This window comes from Miscanthus floridulus, chromosome 15 (genome assembly GCF_019320115.1).
Source record: "Miscanthus floridulus cultivar M001 chromosome 15, ASM1932011v1, whole genome shotgun sequence".
Taxonomy (NCBI): Eukaryota; Viridiplantae; Streptophyta; class Magnoliopsida; order Poales; family Poaceae; genus Miscanthus; species Miscanthus floridulus.
In genome coordinates, this window is record NC_089594.1 from 52709962 (window position 1) to 52719127 (window position 9166).

General features: G+C 39.5%; 1 non-coding gene across 1 annotated transcript; it reads left to right on the plus strand.

Annotated features, from left to right (window-relative positions):
* The first annotated feature begins 7591 nt into the window (after nt 1–7591).
* On the plus strand, nt 7592–7700 carry LOC136509709 (small nucleolar RNA R71). Its single transcript, XR_010772457.1, has one exon. It is a non-coding gene; the product is annotated as a small nucleolar RNA R71 (small nucleolar RNA).
* The last annotated feature ends 1466 nt before the right edge of the window (nt 7701–9166 follow it).

The window sequence follows — 9166 nt, forward strand, 5'->3', positions numbered from 1 at the left end:
ATGAGCATGAGCATCAAGCATTCATATTTAAGCTTTTACATTTGAAACATGTGATTGAAACATATGAAACATGCTTGATATTTTATGTTTCCTTGTATATTATGCATATGATCATGAGTGAATACATGTAAATGGTTGATGTGAGTCACTAAAACATCTTAGCTACACTTAGGATGACTAGTGAAACAATGTTCATGAAGATCACTTTGCATGATCAAGTACTTAAGTGATGCTATGCATGTTGACCTAGAAAGCTTTATGGGCAACCCATTTTATGAAATGATTGTGTGACCTTATCAATAGCTTAAACATATTTAGAGTGTCATTATGAACATCTTTGGTATTCATGGCTAGGGCTAAATTGGTCACTAAGTCATAGTTCAAGTGTATACCATCATTTGAATGAAGTAGGTTTGACCTAGTTTGAACTATGTCATAGAGACCTTGCATGGATGTGGTCACTAAAGCAAAGTTGTAGTACTTGATGAGTGGAACAACTTTTATGTTTGGGTCATAGACTAGTTTAGCTCCTAACAGGCTTGAATTAGGCTCACAAGATTTAACAATTCACTATTTCCAACACTTAGCAAATTTTTTCTAAGTCAGTTAACTGACAGTGCCGACGCAGCCAGCTTTGAGATGATATTACTCCTTAACCATTTGGAATTAGGTCTTGATTGTTTAAGAAGAATTGTAGCTGGTACATAGGTCTACAAATTCTATTCAGATTATTTGCACTAAGGAGCTATAGATAAAGAGTTTGATCGCCTTCAAATCATGTCGTCTGGCTCAGGTTTAGGCGCTGATGAACGCCGCTCCGCGCTCTGTCATGGCCGACCATGGACAAAGCATGGCCACCATTGGTCGACACCTGGCCTCAACGTCGCATGCTGGCAGCCGTTATCTGCGCTACACCAGCGTTCCATTTCCACTCACTTCCGCCCGCTCTCTCACTCTCCAGTGCTAGCCCTGCCTCTCGCCACGGAAGAGCACAGTGCCGCCAAGCACCACCGTACCTCCGCCATCGCCTCATGTGCGCTCCATCGCACCACCATCACCTCCATCTCACCCATGGCTATGCCATGTCCACCTTCACTGCCTTGACGTGATTGCTACGTTAGAAGAGCTTCGGTGAGGGCGTATTCACCGTTTTCTTCCCCACCGAAGTTCTCGGCCACCATGGCCGCCTCCACGGTGAACTCGCCACTACTTGGCTCACGTGTGCATTGCTTCTAGTTGTGTGCATTAGGGCTTGGTTAGGATGGGTGTTAGCTCATGTTATGATGTTACTGCCATTAGTGGTCTCATCAGCACGGAACACGGCGACCCATGCCGCCACTCTCTCACCTCCATGCCACCGCACCGTGGCTAGAGCTCGTCGTTGCCTCTCGTCTGGTTTGTGAAGTAGATATAGCATCGCTTAGTCACCATGGATCTCATGCACCTCTTGCCGAGCTTCGCCATGGCCTTCCATGGCTGGCACACCATAGCACCACGCCGCTATGCCGCCATGACCGGCGAATGGCACTCTCCTATGCACGCGCACCTCCACCACCTAGGTCACCCAATGCGCCTTGGTTTGTAGATCACGTAGATGCACTTGGTTTCACCAGAGAGCTCACCGGCGACAAGCTGTGGCCGGTCCATGTCGATCTAGCGCCACTACTTTGTTTTGTCTCACTGACATGTGGGGTCGACTGACCAGTGGGTCCCATCTGTTAGTGACTTAGTTCAGAAAAGATAGTTCAATTATTTCCAAATTTCATGCTGTTTTGTAAAATTTATATCTGGAGTTTGATAGATCCAAATTTGGTGGTTCAAATTTTGTTAGGATCTTGGTGAAGGGTAGTATTTAGGAAAAATATAATATTAGCAATTGTAGTAGAGTTTCTGGATTAATTTAATTGAAACTTGAAATGTATTTTTAAATGCATGCAAAATTTTTTAAATTATATCTAGAGTTTCTATGCTCCAAAAATTATGAAATTTATATGGTGAGCTTTTATTAATAGGTATAAGCTCTGGTAAAAATTTGAGGGTTAGTGCTTGAATAGTTTTTGAGTTATAGATTTTCCTTTTATAATTGGGTGATCCTTGTGTGAATTGTTATAAATTATCTATGAATCCAATACTCATGAAATTTATTGGAGGTTGTCCTAGTACCTTATGGATGCTAAGAAAAATATAAAATCTGTTGCTTGACACTTTTCACTAGGGTTTCCTATTTATGTTATTTTAAGCCTTTATGCCTTGTCATTTTTGCATAGGATGTTGTACTTGGTATAATGGCATGAAAATTTTACAGTAGTATATTGGTAGCACTAGTAAGCCACTGTAAATTTCTGAGAATTTATAATGTACATTTCGTATATGTTTAGTATTTAACCTAAGTATCTTAGTAAATTGATAAAGACATTTAAATAAATGGTTTGGGCAGGGTCATCATGTTTTCTTGAGTGTATTTGATGTCCTTGTACTATTGGTACAATTGGTGAGGTCAAATTTGGAATGTTTATATGCAATCGAAATATCGTTGCTTTATAATTCAGGTAAGAAGGGTTTTCGGACAGATTCTGTGGTTTGGTATGTAGCATAGCAAGAATGATGTTTGCTATAAAAATGGTTAATAACAAAGTTGTAGGTAACTTCTTCATATATCTTGTGTCCAAATTTCAGGACAATAGGCCAAAGGGTTTAGGAGTTATAGCTGTTTAAAGTTAGTATTCTGAAATGCTCGATCTCTGGAATTTCTTGACAGCACTGGTTTGATTGTCTGTTTTGGTTAAGATAGATTGCGAATTAGCTTTTGCTGATTAAATAAGAGTTGTAGACAATTTTATAAGCTTTCCAGAAAGTTCAAGATCATAGATTTTGGATGAGTAGAACTTCAGTTATAAGTAAAACAAGTAGCTTCTTTTTTGTGGTATAGTAAATGAATTGTTGAAGTGTTTGATTAAGTAATCAAGAAGAGATATGCACATACTCAGTAAAATGTGATGCACTTGTTATTACTTTAACACCATGCTATTAAGAATACTTACAAGAATCCATTCATCATGCATCTAGGATCGACAGAGGAGATAACGTTGCTGGAGTTCAACGAAGAAAAGGAAGGGGACCAGCAGGAGATTCCTCAAGCCACAGCTCCCGAAGGCGAGGAGCAGACCCTAGAAGAGCTTTTGGAGTGCCCTAACCACCACCCCACTTCCTTTCTAAAAGGCAAGCCCTGGAGCATTCTAAGTCTCCTAGTATTTTACAAAATATTACTCGAGTCCTTTATGATTGATGCATTAGGTTATAAGAGTTTATTGGAACCCCTCGATGCATACATTTTCCTTGTCCAGAAATATACCTTTAACCCTATGTAGGTCCAGGATCGAATATATGCTTAGCCATGCTTAGATAGGTAGAAGTTGGGTGATTTCCTGTCACCTGCGAGATATAGGTTGATACCGAAGCACGGTTGGCTATATTTGCTATTGTGGAAAAGAACCATGGGGTAATGTAAATCGAGGCCAAGGCGGAGTCTATGGTAGGTTGACTCATGTGATTTCGTCTGTGCCAATTAAGGACCATACCATTGTTGGACCTTTTGACAAGATTGAACACATGCCTATCACTTAGCTGGCCAGATAACTCATTCCGACCGCGAAGCCAAGTAGCTCAACTCAGGCCGAGCCTCACTCTGTAAGAGTGCGCACTCTGGATGGTAGTAAGGATGTGCGGGGAGCCAGACTGAGCCCAAGGGTAGGCTAGGCCTGAACGTCCTGGCATTTGGTGTCCCTGCTTGTGCGGCGCTGGGCGAACCCACGAAATGTGTACTTGAGTTGTACCAAAGGTGACCTAAGGCTACCGTGGCTGGTAGACCCGAGTTTGTGTTAGGAATAAATTCCAAGCTGGTTGAAATCAATTCAAATAGCCGTCTCTCCCGGATAGTGAGAAACTTGGCTAGCTCCAACCTCGTAGTAATTGTATTATGGAATATGAGGGTTCAGATAAACATGAAATTTCTATACCTGCTATGGTTACTATTGTATGCTCCTAAAATGATTTACCATATATTTGGCACAGGATAGTTGCTAATTTAGAGATGGATAGTCATAATTAACTTGATAACGGAATCAGACTTGTATAACTAAGTCAATCGCTTCTTACGCAAAATGTTGTCAAGCTACAACCACTTATACAACCCTGCATAATCCTTGGAGTAAATTCATTTCTGGTTTATGACGGGTAAGTCTAGCTGAGTACCTTCTCGTACTTAGGGTTTTATTTCCCATTGTTGCAGATGGCATAGTTTATTATGGTTATTGCAAGAGTTGCTTCTATCCTGCTGTGGATGAGGAGTGAGCCTTGGGCAGGCTTCTTTATTAATCCTTCTATATGCTTTTGTGGACTGTGATCGTATGTTGGCACTATACTAAACTATGTTGGCAAATGCTACTTTCAAACTTAATTTGCTTCCACTATTATCTATCAAACTTGGTTTGTAATAACTTTGTTTCATACTCTGATGATGGAAATGTATCTGTGAACTTTATGTAATATGTGACATGTATGTTGAATCATGTATGATCTTGGTTGTTGTGGATCATTTATCGAGACCCATCGTGGTACTCGATAGACTACTAGGTTTATATGGGCTCAAGTATGATAGCGCAACCGCTTGTGTGCTACCATTGTACTTGTGCTCTTATAAATTGGTCGGTTCTGCGACAATAGTCCTTTTTATTTAGCTCTAAAAAATAGAAAACTAGACACACACTTCTATTTCATTTTCTCACTTTTTTAGATCACACCTTACTAATATATATGTAAGACAAAGATAAATTTTTTTTTGCTTTTAGTTATGCATCCTTTTTTACAAATGTTGAGCAAACTTAAGGATAACAAAAGGGAAGAAATACTTAGCTAGATACATGAGGGATGCTCCTCCCCCAAGCTAGATGTTGTCATGGTCGAATGTTGAAAGTTAAGTGATCCTTCTCAAAGCATGTTTGCCAGCGGTTGTCCTTCACCTATCTAGAAATTGATTCAGTAAGATGTACTTTGGGTGGAGTGAGATGAAGATGACCGGGTGAACTTGCTCTTGATCATATGTTCCATTCTACAAAATAACAAAAAGAACACCAAAACTCGTGGCACGGATTAGGATAAGAGGTTAGCGGTCTGCCATTTGAAGATAAGTTGTTCTTGAGGTTTAGAAATATTTTTAAAGCGACAGAATTCTAGCAGGATGTCTATCTAGTATTTTTAGATTTTCTATTTTATGATATGCAAAATAGAAAACATGTAAGCATAGTATTTTTAATTTTTATGCCACCACAGTGAATATTCCCATGGGTTTTTACACACCATAGATTTATTCACATGGGGCTTTATGATGCAATGATGAAATGTAGTCATGAAACTTTTTATCTTTCTTTTATTAACACAATGTAAATGCAGAGAAGTAAAAATGCTAAAGTGAAAAATAGTTTATGCAATGCTAGAAAGTAAATATGGATAACTACCGTTGTTACCTCATGGTGAGAGTTTTGATTTTTAAGTCCTCCGGACAGGACTTGACTAGAGAGAAGTTCTTAATTCATTGGGTGCATCACTCAGTCTCAGCGGTTGAGACCCAGATGACTGCACATCTTGTGATGGTGACTCTGATGATGATGTCACCATTTCTTTTCACACCTGCTTGGACTGTGGACTTCTCTTAGGAGGAGTAGGTTCATCTTTCACAGGCACTTTGGTACTTCATCTTCCCATTCATTCCACCAGGGTTGGTTCCTTTGATGTTGGGATGATCGACATCTCCTCTTGGAGCAGCTCTTCTTGGGCTATTCATAAGTAGTATAACTATTAAAATAACAACGTACCTTATCTCTAGGGAATTAGAAGTGGACTTGTCTAGATCTAACATAGATGATCGTGTTGGTGGTGTTGAGGAATGGTCTTCCAAAGATGATGGGTGTATCGTCTTCTTCTTCTCCCATGTCCTAGGACCATGAAATCAGCAGGGGCATAGTGATCTTGTATTCTTACCATAACGTCCCTCGCTATTCCCTCAGGGAATCAGATTGATTGGTCCACCATCTATAACTGCATATATGTAGGGAACAAAGGTTCATTACCGAATAAATATTCATACATTACCTTGGACATTATATTGACTCCCGATCCAATATTGCAGGTCTTGTGGAAGATTCTTTTTCTAATGGTACACTCGATCGTTGGTATGCCTCAATCATTCTTCTTAGCAAGGAATGGTGAAGCAAGGAGGTGGTCATACTCAGATTAGAATGTGTTGATCATGTTGACCATTTCTTCTTGTGGCTGACTGGTCTTGTTCTTCCTCCTTCTTCAGTTGTTCTTCTTCTTGGTCACTGTTGTCTCTTCGGGCAGGTATGCATTTTGTGAATGACTAGGAGATTGCAAGATGCGGTTCTTGAAAGAAAACTTCTACTTTTTATCCATGATTGTGAACCAGATGTTGGCACTATCCATGTAGATGATGGCTTTTGTGGTGCTTAGGAAGGCTCAGCCCAAGATAATGGGTGCCCTTACATCTCCACCTATTTCCAAAATCATAAAATCTATGGGAACATATGATTTTCCCACTCAAACAATGGCATCTTCAAGAACTCCCTTGGGGTAGCTGAGTGACTAATTTGTAAGCTACAAACACATGTTTGTGTACAATAAAGTATCTCCATTAATTTTATCATAGATTACCTTAGGCATGATGTTCACACTTGCTCCGAAGTCATAGACAACTTCTTGAAAAATGTGAGCTCCAATAGCACTGGGGATGATAGGTCTCCCTGGATCACTCTTCTTCTTAGGCAAGGTATAATCTATCCACCTTCCCATCGATGGTTGTATACAATAGTATGCTACATTGTGAACATCGACAAGATTTGCTAGTTTCTAGATCTTCTGGCTAAGCTATTTGTGATTCTATCATTTTATTAAAGCTATGCTAGTTCTTAATGGCATAAGCAAAGCTATCCATTCTGTTATTCATATTCTCTAGAATTTTATCATTGGTAGTTACCTTTCTAGATAATCCTTCCATAATTCTAGATTGGCCAGTAATTAATTCTTCCAAGGGTGGTTGATTGAAGTTATTATAATTATTACCTTGAGGGTTACCTTGGTAGTTTGGCCTCTGTTGCTGGTTCCATCCTTGATTCTGTTGAGGACAATAGTAGTAGTTGTTGACAAAGTTCACATCCTCTTGGGTTTTAGGACAGCTATTCTCTGAATGCCTAGTGTTGCCACATACTTCACACGCATGCAGAAATCATGAATGTGCATGACTTTTTGCTTTTCATTAGCTTGATCATTGAGCTTCTTCATCAGTAGGTTCATCTTGGTAGCTAGCATGTCTACCTCCTTAAGTTGATGCATACTTCCACCTCTCTTGTGGGTCTAAACATGTTCTTCATTCCAGCCTTGGTTGGAGGCCATCATCTCCACAAGAGTGGTCGTAACAAGTGTAAGTGATAAGAATGCACCTCCAGCAGCAGCATCCATGGTCTCACGGGTACTATTGGTCAACCCATGGTAGATCATCTACATGAGTAGCCAATTCTTCATCTCATGATGAGGACATTCTAATATATAGTCTTGAAAGCATTCCCATGCCTTAGGGATAGATTCATCATGTTGCTACTAAAAACTTGAAATTCTCCCACACAGAGCATTGGTCTTGCCCGTGGGAAAGAACTTTGCTAGAAAGGCAGTGGAGCAGTTTTCCCATGTAGTGTTTCTGTCTTTGTTGGCATGAACCATTGTTTTGCCTTCCCCAAAAGTGAGAATGGGAAGAGGCAAAGTAGTATGGCGTCCTTGGTTACTCCCTTGATGGTGAAAGTGTTGTAGATCTCCAAGAAGTGTTGGAGATGAGCACTAGCATCTTCATATGCCTTTCCACAAAACTGGATCGCTTTGCACCATGTTGATGAGAGCTAGCTTGAGCTCAAATCCATTGTCTCCCACATTAACTGTGGGTCCAGTCTAGATGTTGGTAGTGGTTGGAGCAGAGAATTCATGGAGAGTCTTGTCAGCCATGGCTTCAAATTCTAGTGTTAAGCTTCGCCTTATATGGTTTTCTTCTGACTCTAAAGCTGAAACTTTTTTGAGTTTAGCTTTAGTTCTCTTAAGTAATGCTTCTAGATTATCAACAGTAGTTTATCGAAAGGTCAAAACCGGTCATACATTACCCTGCATAAGATATGAAAGTAGACAAAACAAGGGTAATCCTGCTTGAGTAGGGGTATATGGTTTATATCTATCACATCAATAAGTATAAGTTTATCAATACTTCCTTTGCCTAGCTACCTTCCCCAGCAATGGTGCCAGAAATGCTTGTTGACATTCTTTTGCATCGCTACTAAGAATAGAGTTGAATCTAATCCCCAGCAAAGGCGCCAGAAATGCTTGTTGGTATTTATTAACTTGTCACTTGTTTTAATAGCCACCTATTATAAACCTATATCTCCGGACATTACTTTACTAGATTGTCATCCCTAGTGATGATGCCAGAGATACTTGTGGATACTACCTAGCATTACTATTAGAATAACTCTAAGTAGTTCTTCATTGATTTATGTGACTAGAAAGAATATATATGAATGAAAAGGGATCTACAAGCCACAGATAATATACCATTGTAGCACTTTACTTGGGAGTATTGCAGGAATGGTTATTTATATTTTTACCATAGGGAAGGTCTAGCATGGACAAGTATTGATAACTTATACTATTGATGGAGAAGTAAACCATAACCAATATTCTACTCATAGCAAGGGTAAGTCGTAGGATAATATATATATATATATATATATATATATGATAACTATTGATTATTGTTAATGGTAAATCACTCAGCGTACTCCTTTCTATGGCATTAACATGGTCAGGTAGAATATTAGAGGAATAATTCCTAAGTCATTCTTAATATAAGTCAAAGCATACATTGATTAGTGCAATTACACCTAATAGTCAATGCTAAGATCATCTTCATATCTACACATAAGGGATATTACTAAGGGAGATTAAGAACAGAGCTTGTCCCCCTTCGTAACTAGATCCTATGTGCTACCTACATCGAGGAGTAGACTACAAAGGACTCAACGGGAGTGTCACGTCCGTGATATACCACATGACCTGG